We start from the raw sequence: 17,599 nt of genomic DNA, 5'->3' as shown, positions 1-17,599 counted from the left end.
GTGTACATAGGGTCATTGTGTGACTGGATACAGTATAGGGTCCCAGCTTCCTCTGTGTACATAGGGTCACTGTGTGACTGGATACAGTGTATAGTCCCAGCTTCCTCTGTGTATATAGGATCACTGTGTGACTGGATACAGTGTATGGTCCCAGCCTCCTCTGTGTATATAGGGTCACTGTGTGAATGGATACAGAGTATGGTCCCAGCTTCCTCTGTGTACATAGGGTCACTGTGTGACTGGATACAGTGTATGGTCCCAGCTTCCTCTGTGTACATAGGGTCACTGTGTGACTGGATACAGTGTATGGTCCCAGCTTCCTCTGTGTACATAGGGTCACTGTGTGACTGGATACAGAGTATGGTCCCAGCTTCCTCTGTGTACATAGGGTCACTGTGTGACTGGATACAGTGTATAGTCCCAGCTTCCTCTGTGTACATAGGGTCACTGTGTGACTGGATACAGAGTATGGTCCCAGCTTCCTCTGTGTATAGAGGATCACTGTGTGACTGGATACAGAGTATAGTCCCAGCTTCCCCTGTGTACATAGGGTCACTGTGTGACTGGATACAGAGTATGGTCCCAGCTTCCTCTGTGTACATAGGGTCACTGTGTGACTGGATACAGTGTATGGTCCCAACTTCCTCTGTGTACATAGGATCACTGTGTGACTCGATACAGTGTATGGTCCCAACTTCCTCTGTGTACATAGGATCACTGTGTGACTGGATACAGTGTATAGTCCCAGCTTCCTCTGTGTACATAGGGTCACTGTGTGACTGGATACAGTATGGTCCCAGCTTCCTCTGTGTACATAGGGTCACTGTGTGACTGGGTACAGTATGGTCCCAGCTTCCTCTGTGTACATAGGGTCACTGTGTGACTGGATACAGTGTATGGTCCCAGCCTCCTCTGTGTACATAGGGTCACTGTGTGACTGGATACAGTGTATGGTCCCAACTTCCTCTGTGTACATAGGATCACTGTGTGACTGGATACAGTGTATGGTCCCAGCCTCCTCTGTGTACATAGGGTCACTGTGTGACTGGATACAGTGTATGGTCCCAGCCTCCTCTGTGTACATAGGGTCACTGTGTGACTGGATACAGTGTATGGTCCCAACTTCCTCTGTGTACATAGGATCACTGTGTGACTGGATACAGTGTATGGTCCCAACTTCCTCTGTGTACATAGGGTCACTGAGTGACTGGATACAGTATGGTGCCAGCTTCCTCTGTGTAGATAGGGTCACTGTGTGACTGGATACAGCGTATGGTCCCAACTTCCTCTGAGTACATAGGGTCACTGTGTGACTGGCTACAGTGTATGGTCCCAGCCTCCTCTGTGTACATAGGGTCACTGTGTGACTGGATACAGTGTATGGTCCCAACTTCCTCTGTGTACATAGGATCACTGTGTGACTGGATACAGTGTATGGTCCCAGCCTCCTCTGTGTACATAGGGTCACTGTGTGACTGGATACAGTGTATGGTCCCAACTTCCTCTGTGTACATAGGATCACTGTGTGACTGGATACAGTGTATGGTCCCAACTTCCTCTGTGTACATAGGGTCACTGTGTGACTGGATACAGCGTATGGTCCCAACTTCCTCTGAGTACATAGGGTCACTGTGTGACTGGATACAGTGTATGGTCCCAGCCTCCTCTGTGTACATAGGGTCACTGTGTGACTGGATACAGTATGGTGCCAGCTTCCTCTGTGTACATAGGGTCACTGTGTGACTGGATACAGTGTATGGTCCCAGCTTCCTCTGTGTACATAGGGTCACTGTGTGACTGGATACAGTATGGTGCCAGCTTCCTCTGTGTACATAGGGTCACTGTGTGACTGGATACAGTGTATGGTCCCAGCTTCCTCTGTGTACATAGGGTCACTGTGTGACTGGATACAGTGTATGGTCCCAGCCTCCTCTGTGTACATAGGGTCACTGAGCGACTTGATACAGTGTACGGTCCCAGCTTCCTCTGTGTACATAGGATCACTGTGTGACTGGATACAGTGTATGGTCCCAGCTTCCTCTGAGTACAAAGGGTCACTGTGTGACTGGATACAGTGTATGGTCCCAGCTTCCTCTGTGTACATAGGGTCACTGTGTGACTGGATACAGAGTATGGTCCCAGCTTCCTCTGTGTACATAGGATCACTGTGTGACTGGATACAGTGTACGGTCCCAACTTCCTCTGAGTACATAGGGTCACTGTGTGACTGGATACAGCGTACGGTCCCAGCTTGCTCTGTGTACATAGGGTCACTGTGTGACTGGATACAGTATGGTGCCAGCTTCCTCTGTGTATAGAGAATCACTGTGTGACTGGATACAGAGTACGGTCCCAGCTTCCTCTGTGTATAGAGGATCACTGTGTGACTGGATACAGAGTATGGTCCCAGCTTCCTCTGTGTACATAGGGTCACTGTGTGACTGGATACAGCGTATGGTCCCAGCTTCCTCTGTGTACATAGGGTCACTGTGTGACTGAATACAGTGTATGGTCCCAGCTTCCTCTGTGTACATAGGGTCACTGTGTGACTGGATACAGTGTATGGTCCCAGCTTCCTCTGTGTACATAGGGTCACTGTGTGACTGGATACAGCGTATGGTCCCAACTTCCTCTGAGTACATAGGGTCACTGTGTGACTGGATACAGTATAGTCCCAGCTTCCTCTGTGTACATAGGGTCACTGTGTGACTGGATACAGCGTATGGTCCCAGCTTCCTCTGTGTACATAGGATCACTGTGTGACTGGATACAGTGTATGGTCCCAGCCTCCTCTGTGTACATAGGGTCACTGTGTGACTGGATACAGTGTATGGTCCCAGCCTCCTCTGTATACATAGGGTCACTGTGTGACTGGATACAGTGTACGGTCCCAGCTTCCTCTGTGTACATAGGATCACTGTGTGACTGGATACAGTGTATGGTCCCAGCCTCCTCTGTGTACATAGGGTCACTGTGTGACTGGATACAGTGTACGGTCCCAGCTTCCTCTGTGTACATAGGATCACTGTGTGACTGGATACAGAGTACGGTCCCAGCTTCCTCTGTGTATAGAGGATCACTGTGTGACTGGATACAGAGTATGGTCCCAGCTTCCTCTGTGTACATAGGGTCACTGTGTGACTGGATACAGCGTATGGTCCCAGCTTCCTCTGTGTACATAGGGTCACTGTGTGACTGAATACAGTGTATGGTCCCAGCTTCCTCTGTGTACATAGGGTCACTGTGTGACTGGATACAGTGTATGGTCCCAGCTTCCTCTGTGTACATAGGGTCACTGTGTGACTGGATACAGCGTATGGTCCCAACTTCCTCTGAGTACATAGGGTCACTGTGTGACTGGCTACAGTATAGTCCCAGCTTCCTCTGTGTACATAGGGTCACTGTGTGACTGGATACAGCGTATGGTCCCAGCTTCCTCTGTGTACATAGGATCACTGTGTGACTGGATACAGTGTATGGTCCCAGCCTCCTCTGTGTACATAGGGTCACTGTGTGACTGGATTCAGTGTATGGTCCCAGCCTCCTCTGTATACATAGGGTCACTGTGTGACTGGATACAGTGTATGGTCCCAGCTTCCTCTGTGTACATAGGATCACTGTTTGACTGGATACAGTGTACGGTCCCAGCTTCCTCTGTGTATATAGGGTCACTGTGTGACTGGGTACAGCGTATGGTCCCAGCTTCCTCTGTGTATATAGGGTCACTGTGTGACTGGATACAGTGTATGGTCCCAGCTACCTCTGTGTACATAGGGTCACTGTGTGACTGGATACAGTGTACGGTCCCAGCTTCCTCTGTGTATATAGGGTCACTGTGTGACTGGATACAGAGTATGGTCCCAGCTTCCTCTGTGTATATAGGGTCACTGTGTGACTGGATACAGTGTATGGTCCCAGCTTCCTCTGTGTACATAGGGTCACTGTGTGACTGGATACAGCGTATGGTCCCAGCTTCCTCTGTGTATATAGGGTCACTGTGTGACTGGATACAGCGTATGGTCCCAGCTTCCTCTGTGTACATAGGATCACTGTGTGACTGGATACAGAGTATGGTCCCAGCTTCCTCTGTGTACATAGGGTCACTGTGTGACTGGATACAGTGTATGGTCCCAGCTTCCTCTGTGTATATAGGGTCACTGTGTGACTGGATACAGTGTATGGTCCCAGCATCCCCTGTGTAATAATGACATAACAAGCAGCCATAGGACCAGTGTGTCCCAGCTTCCCCTGTGTAATAATACAGACACATGAATTATAGAGTGTTACAATGGATCAGCTGGGAGCAGGCAGGGGGCATCCAGCATAGAAGCGGTTACTGCCTCCCTCCTCCATCCCAGTTACCTCCCAGCCTCTCCCTCTGGTCCCCCAGTCTCTCACTGGGCAGATGCAGCGCTGACGTCAACCCAGCTGCACTGGCAACACTGACATCTATACACGGAGCCATGATAGCAGAGGAGCCCGGTGCTGGGGGACCGTGATCGGGGGAGGTGAGGGATCGCTGCTGTGTCACCTTGTGCATCACTGCCCGGGTGTCTGCAATGTCGGGACTGTCACTGCCCCGGGTGTCTGCAATGTCGGGACTGTCACTGCCCCGGCTGTCTGCAATGTCGGGACTGTCACTGCCCCGGCTGTCTGCAATGTCGGGACTCAATGTGATGCAGCACCATGCATGTTGTGTGTCAGCAATTTACATATATGCGTGATGATGTGTGTTTTGTGTGTGATGCAGCACCATGCATGTAGTGTGTCAGCAGATTACTGTACATGCATGTGATGGTATCTATGTGTGATGCACCATGCATGTAGTGTGTCAGCAGATTGCACATGTGATGGTGTCTGTGTGTGATGCAGCACCATGCATGTAGTGTGTCAGCAGATTACATATGTGTAGGTGTGTGTATGTCTCTGTATACTGTATATACTGTGTGATGATCAGGCCTCTCCCTGGGCACAGGCTGCCTTTGTGTCGGTGCCATCAGCGTTGGAGGCTCTGTAGCCTGCCCTGCAGTAATTAGACCTACTCCCTGCCCAGCAGCACCTGGATGTGTTTCCTAATCAGATAACCCCTATATCTGTGTATATGTCACAGGACGTCATATGATCCATATGTTCCATTTATTATACATGAGAAGAAAATTCCTATTTCCATAGCATTATACCCCACCCTGTGTGTGTGCAGCATTCAGGCCTCTGTAACACTGTCCCTGAATATGGAGCCAGTGATTGTGTTATATATACAGCTCTGGGAATTACACACACACACACAGCGCTACACAATGTGCATGGAGGTGGCAATCTGCACAGTGTGACACCGACATGATCCCTCTTACTGAATGAGTGTACTCACTCTATAACACACAGCATATAATACACTCACTGCCTAACACACAGCATATAATACACTCACTGCCTAACACACAGCATATAACACACTCACTCTATAACACACAGCATATAATACACTCACTCTATAACACACAGCATATAATACACTCACTGCCTAACACACAGCATATAATACACTCACTGCCTAACACACAGCATATAACACACTCACTCTATAACACACAGCATATAATACACTCACTCTATAACACACAGCATATAATACACTCACTGCCTAACACACAGCATATAACACACTCACTCTATAACACACAGCATATAACACACTCACTGCCTAACACACAGCATATAACACAATCACTATAACACACAGCATATAATACACTCACTGCCTAACACACAGCATATAACACAATCACTCTATAACACACAGCATATAACACACTCACTGCCTAACACACAGCATATAACACAATCACTATAACACACAGCATATAATACACTCACTGCCTAACACACAGCATATAACACAATCACTCTATAACACACAGCATATAACACACTCACTCTATAACACACAGCATATAATACACTCACTGCCTAACACACAGCATATAACACACTCACTCTATAACACACAGCATATAACACACTCACTCTATAACACACAGCATATAACACACTCACTCTATAACACACAGCATATAACACACTCACTCTATAACACAGCATATAATACACTCACTGCCTAACACACAGCATATCACACACTCACTCTATAACACACAGCATATAACACTCACTCTATAACACACAGCATATAACACACTCACTCTATAACACACAGCATATAATACACTCACTGCCTAACACACAGCATATAACACACTCACTCTATAACACACAGCACATAATACACTCACTGCCTAACACACAGCATATAACACACTCACTCTATAACACACAGCATATAACACACTCACTCTATAACACACAGCATATAATACACTCACTGCCTAACACACAGCATATAACACACTCACTCTATAACACACAGCATATAATACACTCACTGCCTAACACACAGCATATAACACACTCACTGCCTAACACACAGCATATAACACACTCACTCTATAACACACAGCATATAACACACTCACTCTATAACACACAGCATATAACACACTCACTCTATAACACAGCATATAATACACTCACTGCCTAACACACAGCATATCACACACTCACTCTATAACACACAGCATATAATACACTCACTGCCTAACACACAGCATATAACACACTCACTCTATAACACACAGCATATAACACTCACTCTATAACACACAGCATATAACACACTCACTCTATAACACACAGCATATAATACACTCACTGCCTAACACACAGCATATAACACACTCACTCTATAACACACAGCACATAATACACTCACTGCCTAACACACAGCATATAACACACTCACTCTATAACACACAGCATATAACACTCACTCTATAACACACAGCATATAACACACTCACTCTATAACACACAGCATATAATACACTCACTGCCTAACACACAGCATATAACACACTCACTCTATAACACACAGCATATAATACACTCACTGCCTAACACACAGCATATAACACACTCACTGCCTAACACACAGCATATAACACACTCACTGCCTAACACACAGCATATAACACACTTACTCTATAACACACAGCATATAACACACTCACTCTATAACACACAGCATATAACACACTCACTCTATAACACAGCATATAATACACTCACTGCCTAACACACAGCATATCACACACTCTATAACACACAGCATATAATACACTCACTGCCTAACACACAGCATATAACACACTCACTCTATAACACACAGCATATAACACTCTATAACACACAGCATATAACACACTCACTCTATAACACACAGCATATAATCCACTCACTGCCTAACACACAGCATATAACACACTCACTCTATAACACACAGCACATAATACACTCACTGCCTAACACACAGCATATAACACACTCACTCTATAACACACAGCATATAATACACTCACTGCCTAACACACAGCATATAACACACTCACTCTATAACACACAGCATATAATACACTCACTGCCTAACACACAGCATATAACACACTCACTGCCTAACACACAGCATATCACACACTCATTGCCTAACACTCAGCATATTACACACTCACTAACACACAGCATATAACACACTAACTGCCTAACACAGCATATAACACACTCATTGCCTAACACTCAGCATATTACACACTCACTAACACAGCATATAACACACTCACTCTATAACACACAGCATATAACACACTCACCGCATAACACACAGCATATCACACACTCACTAACACACAGCATATAACACACTCACTCTATAACACACAGCATATAACACACTAACTGCCTAACACAGCATATAACACACTCACTCTATAACACACAGCATATAACACACTCACCGCATAACTCTCAGCATATAATACCATACAGTGGTGACATTACACCTGTACAGCATATAGTATCAACCTATACCATACAGTGGTGACATTACACCTGGACAGCATATAGTATCATCCTATACCATACAGTGGTGACATTACACCTGTACAGCATATAGTATCAACCTATACCATACAGTGGTGACATTACACCTGGACAGCATATAGTATCATCCTATACCATACAGTGGTGACATTACACCTGGACAGCATATAGTATCATCCTATACCATACAGTGGTGACATTACACCTGTACAGCATATAGTATCAACCTATACCATACAGTGGTGACATTACACCTGGGCAGCATATAGTATCATCCTATACCATACAGTGGTGACATTACACCTGGACAGAATATAGTATCAACCTATACCATACAGTGGTGACATTACACCTGTACAGCATATAGTATCATCCTATACCATACAGTGGTGACATTACACCTGGGCAGCATATAGTATCATCCTATACCATACAGTGGTGACATTACACCTGTACAGCATATAGTATCATCCTATACCATACAGTGGTGACATTACACCTGGGCAGCATATAGTATCATCCTTTACCATACAGTGGTGACATTACACCTGGACAGCATATAGTATCATCCTATACCATACAGTGGTGTCATTACACCTGTACAGCATATAGTATCATCCTATACCATACAGTGGTGACATTACACCTGTACAGCATATAGTATCATCCTATACCATACAGTGGTGTCATTACACCTGTACAGCATATAGTATCAACCTATACCATACAGTGGTGACATTACACCTGGACAGCATATAGTACCATCCTATACCATACAGTGGTGACATTACACCTGGACAGCATATAGTACCATCCTATGTCATACAGTGGTGACATTACACCTGGACAGCATATAGTATCAACCTATACCATACAGTGGTGACATTACACCTGGACAGAATATAGTATCAACCTATACCATACAGTGGTGACATTACACCTGGACAGCATATAGTACCATCCTATACCATACAGTGGTGACATTACACCTGGACAGCATATAGTATCAACCTATACCATACAGTGGTGACATTACACCTGTACAGCATATAGTATCATCCTATACCATACAGTGGTGACATTACACCTGTACAGCATATAGTATCAACCTATACCATACAGTGGTGACATTACACCTGGACAGCATATAGTGCCATCCTATACCATACAGTGGTGACATTACACCTGGGCAGCATATAGTATCATCCTATACCATACAGTGGTGACTTTACACCTGGGCAGCATATAGTATCATCCTATACCATACAGTGGTGTCATTACACCTGGACAGCATATAGTATCATCCTATACCATACAGTGGTGTCATTACACCTGGACAGCATATAGTATCATCCTATACCATACAGTGGTGACATTACACCTGGACAGCATATAGTATCATCCTATACCATACAGTGGTGTCATTACACCTGTACAGCATATAGTATCATCCTATACCATACAGTGGTGACATTACACCTGTACAGCATATAGTATCATCCTATACCATACAGTGGTGACATTACACCTGGACAGCATATAGTATCATCCTATACCATACAGTGGTGACATTACACCTTGACAGCATATAGTATCATCCTATACCATACAGTGGTGTCATTACAGCTGGACAGCATATAGTATCATCCTATACCATACAGTGGTGACATTACACCTGGTCAGCATATAGTATCATCCTATACCATACAGTGGTGACATTACACCTGGACAGCATATAGTATCATCCTATACCATACAGTGGTGACATTACACCTGGACAACATATAGTATCATCCTATACCTTTCAGTGGTGACATTACACCTGGACAGCATATAGTATCATCCTATACAACAGTGGTGTCATTACACCTGTACAGCATACAGTTTCATCCTATACCTTACAGTGGTGACATTACACCTGTACAGAATATAGTATCATCCTATACCATACAGTGGTGACATTACACCTGTACAGCATATAGTATCATCCTATACCATACAGTGGTGACATTACACCTGTACAGCATATAGTATCATCCTATACCATACAGTGGTGACATTACACCTGGACAGCATATAGTATCATCCTATACCATACAGTGGTGACATTACACCTGGACAGCATATAGTATCATCCTATACCATACAGTGGTGACATTACACCTGGACAGCATATAGTATCATCCTATACCATACAGTGGTGACATTACACCTGTACAGCATATAGTATCATCCTATACCATACAGTGGTGACATTACACCTGTACAGCATATAGTATCATCCTATGTCACAGTAGCCGCAGGACGCTTACAGTGTCACAGTAGCCGCAGGACAAGTACAGTGTCACAGTAACCGCAGGACACGCACAGTGTCACAGTAACCGCAGGACAAGTACAGTGTTGCAGTAACCGCAGGACACGCACAGTGTCGCAGTAGCCGCAGGAGACGTACACTGTCACAGTAACCGCAGGACAAGTACAGTGTCACAGTAACCGCAGGACACGTACAGTGTCACAGTAACCTCAGGACAAGTACAGTGTCACAGTAACCGCAGGACACGCACAGTGTCGCAGTAACCTCAGGACAAGTACAGTGTCGCAGTAACCGCAGGACGCGTACAGTGTCACAGTAACCGCAGAACGCGTACAGTGTCACAGTAATCGCAGGACGAGTACAGTGTCACAGTAGACGCAGGACGCGTACAGTGTCACAGTAGCCGCAGGACGCGCACAGTGTCACAGTAGCCGCAGGACGCGCACAGTGTCACAGTAGCCGCAGGACGCGCACAGTGTCACAGTAGCCGCAGGACGCGCACAGTGTCACAGTAACCGCAGGACGCGCACAGTGTCACAGTAGCCGCAGGATGCGCACAGTGTCACAGTAACCGCAGGACGCGTACAGTGTCACTGTAACCGCAGGACGCGTACAGTATCACAGGAACCACAGGACGCGTACAGTGTCACAGTGTAACCTCAGGGCGCGTACAGTGTCACAGTGTAACCTCAGGACAAGTACAGTGTCTCAGTAACCTCTGGACACGTACAGTGTCACAGTAACTGCAGGACGCGTACAGTGTCACAGTAACCTCAGGAAGCGTACAGTGTCACAGTAACCGCAGGACGCGTACAGTGTCACAGTAGCCGCAGGACGCGTACAGTGTCACAGTAACCGCAGGACGCGTACAGTGTCACAGTAGCCGCTGGACATGTACAGTGTCACAGCAACCTCAGGACAAGTACAGTGTCACAGTATCCGCAGGACGTGTACAGTGTCACAGTAACCTCAGGACAAGTACAGTGTCACAGTAAACGCGGGACACGTACAGTGTCACAGTAACCTCAGGACGCGTACAGTATCACAGTAACTGCAGGACGTGTACAGTGTCACAGTAGCCGCAGGAGAAGTACAGTGTCACAGTAACCTCAGGACAAGTACAGTATCACAGTAACCGCAGGACGTGTACAGTGTCACAGTGACCTCAGGACAAGTACAGTGTCACAGTAAACGCAGGATGCGTACAGTGTCACAGTAACCTCAGTACAAGTACAGTGTCACAGTAATCTCAGGACAAGTACAGTGTCACAGTAACCGCAGGACGTGTACAGTGTCACAGTAGCCGCAGGACACGTACAGTGTCACAGTGACCTCAGGACAAATACAGTGTCACAGTAACCGCAGGATGCGTACAGTGTCACAGTAACCGCATGATGTGTACAATGTCACAGTAACCGCAGGACACGTACAGTGTCACAGTAACCGCAGGACGTGTACAGTGTCACAGTAACCGCAGGACGCGTACAGTGTCACAGTAACCGCAGGACGCGTACAGTGTCACAGTAACCGCAGGACGTGTACAGTGTCACAGTAACCGCAGGACGCGTACAGTGTCACAGTAACCTCAGGACGTGTACAGTGTCACAGTAACCGCAGGACGTCTACAGTGTCACAGTAGCCGCAAGACACGTACAGTGTCACAGTGACCTCAAGACAAGTACAGTGTCACAGTAACCGCAGGACGTGTACAGTGTCACAATAACCGCAGGAGACGTACAGTGTCACAGTAACCCCAGGACGCGTACAGTGTCACAGTAACCGCAGGACGCGTACAGTGTCACAGTAACCGCAGGACGTGTACAGTGTCACAGTAACCGCAGGACGCGTACAGTGTCACAGTAACCGCAGGACGCGTACAGTGTCACAGTAACCTCAGGACAAGTACAGTGTCACAGTAACCGCAGGACGTGTACAGTGTCACAGTAGCCGCAGGACGTGTACAGTGTCACAATAACCGCAGGAGACGTACAGTGTCACAGTAACCCCAGGACGCGTACAGTGTCACAGTAACCGCAGGACGTGTACAGTGTCACAGTAACCGCAGGACGTGTACAGTGTCACAGTAACCGCAGGAGACGCACAGTGTCACAGTAACCCCAGGACGCGTACAGTGTCACAGTAACCGCAGGAGACGTACAGTGTCACAGTAACCCCAGGAGACGTACAGTGTCACAGTAACCCCAGGAGACGTACAGTGTCACAGTAACCGCAGGCATAGACTAAACATATATCCACCTTAAACACACACAGGGACCCGATTCTATAGATGCAGTACAACATGTTCAATGGAAAATTCAGTTAGAAGACAATAAATTACTTTAATTCAATACTCTCCATCCGCTATGGCCAGATAGAGACGGAATTCTCAGCAGGGAATGAATTTATAATTATCTTTCTCTAGAGAGAAGCGTGACAATAGCCCTCATTCAGAGCCGTACACTCTGAGCAGAGCGCACGCTCTGAATGAGGGCCGCCCTCCATGAAAATGGAGCGTCCTCCTGGATGCTCGTATAGCTGTGGGTCACCACCCACAGGCTATACGAGCGTGCAGTTTGATGGCCGCGATGGTCGTGACCATCGCGACCATCGAAACTGCGAGCCGGAGCCTGCGGTTGAGGTTTTCAACCGCAAGCCCCGGAGTGATTTTGGCTCTATCAGAGCCAAAATCACTCCCACTGACATCACTAGTGATGTCAGTGGGCCGGCTTCTGACGGGAGGCGTTCCCGTGGGAACGCCCCCGTCAGGGAGGCACGCCCCCGGCACGCCAACCAATGGGGGCGTGCTGTCAATCAACATCGACAGCACGCCCCCTTTGATCAGACACAACGAGCGAAGGACTTTCCTTCGCTCGTCGCGTCTGGCGCATGCGCACGACGGAGCTCCCTCCATCGTGCGCATGCTCAGTGCAGAACATCGACCCACTTGCGAGCGGACAACCGCTCGCGAGTGGGTCTGAATCAGGACCAATGTTTCCTGTAGTGGATATATGGGATGGTAATGTCTTAATCCCCTTCACGGAGAGGACCCCGATGTCATCAGCCAGTGTCCAGCGTCATTCCCAGTGTCCAGCGTCATTCCCAGTGTCCAGTATCATTCCCTACCATCCAAGTGGGCATAGAGGGGGAATATAACCATGTCCGAAGTATGGCGAGTGCAGCGAGCCACCGAGTCCGAAGCTTGGCGAGCGTAGCGAGCCCACGAGGGGACAGCTTTCTTCTTTAAGTGGGGACAACTTACTTGTTTAGCAGGCCTTCATGGGCATGAACTGCACTTCCGCCCTCACTGACGTCACTTCCAGGTCCCTAGCATGAAGGGGAAATAAGCTGTACCGATATGGGATAGACCACCAGTAGGGCTGGTGCTAGGGTGTCCGGCAACCCCCTGCAATGCTTACCGCATTGCGCCGGCCCTGACCACAAACATAGGTTGTATAACATACAGAAATCACACCCACAACACAGGCAAAATAGCCGTACATGCTGCCTAGACAACGCCTACTTCACAGAGACACGGATCCGGCCAGGTTACGTCTGACTTGGAATAGGACAGGTATAAGGAAATATGTGTCAATTTACATATGATCATGTGCTGTAAGCAACGACTCCCCGCTTGCGTCCACGAAGAGAGATCCGCGCTCAGAATCAGCCCCAATGTGAGCTGTGTTAATTGCACAATAACTTAAAAGTACATATGTAACATGAGAAAATTATCTACATAGAACCAATGCCCGGGGTTGTCCACACACGCTAGTCATACCACACTATACCCAGCATAACCTGCAGCTGGCGCAGATCAAGCTGCTGCCCCAGAAACAGGGTGTCCCTAGGCTGCAACCATAATTATACCAGGAACAGGACGTGGACTTGGTAGAAGCAGGTGTGGCATTGGCGGATTTGGCCAGATTGGTGAGCATCGTAATTATTCTGAATTATTTTCAGTGGCTCCGCCGTTGTTGCGTCACAGCGCTAGATCCGCAGGGGTTAATTGTGAGCGGGGTCCTTTCATGTTTCCTCCCACACAGTCCTATAAAATATACAGAGGGGGAGGGGTATAGTGGCTGTCAATGGGACATGGACTGATTGAAATGATGAAATATTCTCTATACAGTGCTATGTAATAGGTGGTGCAAATTAGATAAACAATGATAAATAAGTCCTGGACAGTCAAAGTGATCAGACTTAAAGCAACGTCTTTTCCACCAATACCTTCCCTTATCTCACCTTGGTTGAGATTCTCTGTGTGCAAGGGAATATGATAGGAAGAACTCCTTTTCTCCCTATTGGCTGATACTTTCAGCCAATGAGCAGCCAGCACAATGGATTGAGCCCTCCCACGCACTACCACCCTCGCCCTTATTAGTGTGCTTTGAATGATCCTGACAACAGATAGATAGACATTGGACCTCATTCAGAGTCGGTCGCAAGCGCCGATGCGCTCGTAACCGACTCGATGGATAGTCCTGCACACGCGCAGTGGCCGCACTGTGCGTGCGCAAGTCCCGGAGCGACAGAAACTCTGTCGCTCCGGAGCTCACTACCAAAGGGGCTGCTGTCGATGTTGATCGACAGCTGCCCCCGTTTGGTAGGCGGGCCAGGGGGGTGGTTTCCAAAACGAAGGCGTTCCTTTACAAACGCCTACCGTTTTGTGGGCGGCCGCACTGACATCATCAGTGATGTCAGTGGGGAGCTTCCTGCTCCATCAGAGCAGAAAGCTCCCTGGGGCTTACAAGTGCCCAGACCCAACCTTAGGGTCTGGTCGTAAGCCCCGATGGTCGCGATGGTGATTACCATCGCGACCATCGACCTGGTCGGTCGTTAAGCTGTGGGTGGTAGCCCACAGCTTTAACGATCGACAAGGAGGCGGTCGTTTAGTATGCAAGCGTTAACGATCGACAAGGAGGCGGTCGTTTAGTATGCAAGCGGCCGCCTTGATTCAGTGCGACCGCCTTAAACTAGCGACCGCCTCTGAATGCGGTCCATTGTCCCTGACTGAGAGAATGTCCATTCTTTGGGAAAGTCGTGAAGCGCTAACAGCGAATTTCCCCAATGTCCCGTGGCATGTTGCCGCGCACCTACGCTTGCAATTGTCACATTGCGGCGAGTTAGCCCGTATTTGTTAAAGTGGCGATAATTTAAAAGGCAAAACCAGGTTGATTTTGCCTATTAAATTACTGCTGCTTGAAAAAAATATATACAAAAAATGCCCCCGTGCCTGCAACTCAGTAATATTATGTAACGATTCCGGTGTGTTTGGGCAGCTGACCTCCTGTCTCATTGTCTGTTACTGTGAGACACACGTTTCGGCATCTCACTGGCAATAGCTGAGTAGTTGGGGAGCTACAGGCTGTAGGGTGACAGATCACTTTCTCATGTAACGGATATTGGACACGTCTCACATTTGTTCCGATTACTGAGACAGTTTCCTACCATACAATGTGACTTGGAGATCTACAATTCTTTTCATCATGTGTCTTCTCCTCCTAACTCTGTCCTGGTCACTATCCCAGCTGGGTGTATATATCCGTCCTGTCCCCTGGCTGTGGGTCTGTCCTGTCCTGGTCACTATCCCAGCTGGGTATATATATATATCAGTCCTGCACCCTGGCTGTGTGTCTGTCCTGTCCTGGTCACTATCCCAGCTGGTGTATATATATCAGTCCTGTCCCCTGGCTGTGTGTCTGTCCTGTCCTGGTGACTATACCAGCTGGGTGTATATATCAGTCCTGTCCCCTGGCTGTGTGTCTGTCCTGTCCTGGTGACTATACCAGCTGGGTGTATGTACCAGTCCTGTCCCCTGGCTGTGTGTCTGTCTTGTCCTGGTGACTATACCAGCTGGGTGTATGTACCAGTCCTGTCCCTTGGCTGTAGGTCTGTCCTGTCCTGGTCACTATTCCAGCTGGGTGTATATATCAGTCCTGTCCCCTGGCTGTGTGTCTGTCCTGTCCTGGTCACTATCTCGGCTGGGTGTATGTATCAGTCCTGTCCCCTGGCTGTGTGTCTGTCCTGTCCTGGTGACTATACCAGCTGGGTGTATGTACGTGTCCTGTCCCCTGGCTGTAGGTCTGTCCTGTCCTGGTCACTATCCCAGCTGGGTGTATGTACCAGTCCTGTCCCCTGGCTGTGTGTCTGTCCTGTCCTGGTGACTATACCAGCTGGTGTATATATATCAGTCCTGTCCCCTGGCTGTGTGTCTGTCCTGTCCTGGTGACTATACCAGCTGGGTGTATGTATCAGTCCTGTCCCCTGGCTGTAGGTCTGTCCTGTCCTGGTCACTATCTCGGCTGGGTGTATATATATCAGTCCTGTCCCCTGGCTGTAGGTCTGTCCTGTCCTGGTCACTATCTCGGCTGGGTGTATATATATCAGTCCTGTCCCCTGGCTGTAGGTCTGTCCTGTCCTGGTGAATATACCAGATGGTTGTATGTACCAGTCCTGTCCCCTGGCTGTAAGTCTGTCCTGTCCTGGTGACTATACCAGCTGGGTGTATGTACCAGTCCTGTCCCCTGGCTGTGTGTCTGTCCTGTCCTGGTGAATATACCAGCTGGGTGTATGTACCAGTCCTGTCCCCTGGCTGTGTGTCTGTCCTGTCCTGGTGACTATACCAGCTGGTGTATATATATCAGTCCTGTCCCCTGGCTGTGTGTCTGTCCTGTCCTGGTGACTATACCAGCTGGGTGTATGTATCAGTCCTGTCCCCTGGCTGTAGGTCTGTCCTGTCCTGGTCACTATCTCGGCTGGGTGTATATATCAGTCCTGTCCCCTGGCTGTAGGTCTGTCCTGTCCTGGTCACTATCTCGGCTGGGTGTATATATATCAGTCCTGTCCCCTAGCTGTAGGTCTGTCCTGTCCTGGTCACTATCTCAGCTGGGTGTATATATATCAGTCCTGTCCCCTGGCTGTAGGTCTGTCCTGTCCTGGTCACTATCTCGGCTGGGTGTATATATATCAGTCCTGTCCCCTGGCTGTAGGTCTGTCCTGTCCTGGTGAATATACCAGATGGTTGTATGTACCAGTACTGTCCCCTGGCTGTAAGTCTGTCCTGTCCTGGTGACTATACCAGCTGGGTGCATGTACCAGTCCTGTCCCCTGGCTGTGTGTCTGTCCTGTCCTGGTGAATATACCAGCTGGGTGTATGTACCAGTCCTGTACCCTGGCTGTGTGTCTGTCCTGTCCTGGTCACTATACCAGCTGGTGTATATATATCAGTCCTGTCCCCTGGCTGTGTGTCTGTCCTGTCCTGGTGACTATACCAGCTGGGTGTATGTATCAGTCCTG

The 17,599-nt window shown here is 48.0% G+C and overlaps 1 protein-coding gene across 1 annotated transcript in view; it reads left to right on the top strand.

The window, feature by feature from the left end:
- The first annotated feature begins 4,406 nt into the window (after positions 1–4,406).
- The window catches only part of RUSC2 (RUN and SH3 domain containing 2), a 101,226-nt gene continuing 88,033 nt past the window's right edge, over positions 4,407–17,599 (top strand). Inside the window, exon 1 of the mRNA XM_088473206.1 lies at positions 4,407–4,508. The gene's annotated coding sequence lies outside the window, so the exon portion shown is untranslated. The remainder of the gene's footprint in view (positions 4,509–17,599) is intronic.

The sequence above is a fragment of the Taudactylus pleione genome, unplaced genomic scaffold, assembly GCF_031769625.1.
Source record: "Taudactylus pleione unplaced genomic scaffold, aTauple2 ptg000131l, whole genome shotgun sequence".
Taxonomy (NCBI): domain Eukaryota; kingdom Metazoa; phylum Chordata; class Amphibia; order Anura; family Myobatrachidae; genus Taudactylus; species Taudactylus pleione.
The sequence above is the reverse complement of the archived record's forward strand: the minus strand, read 5'-3'. Positions and strand labels throughout refer to the sequence as shown.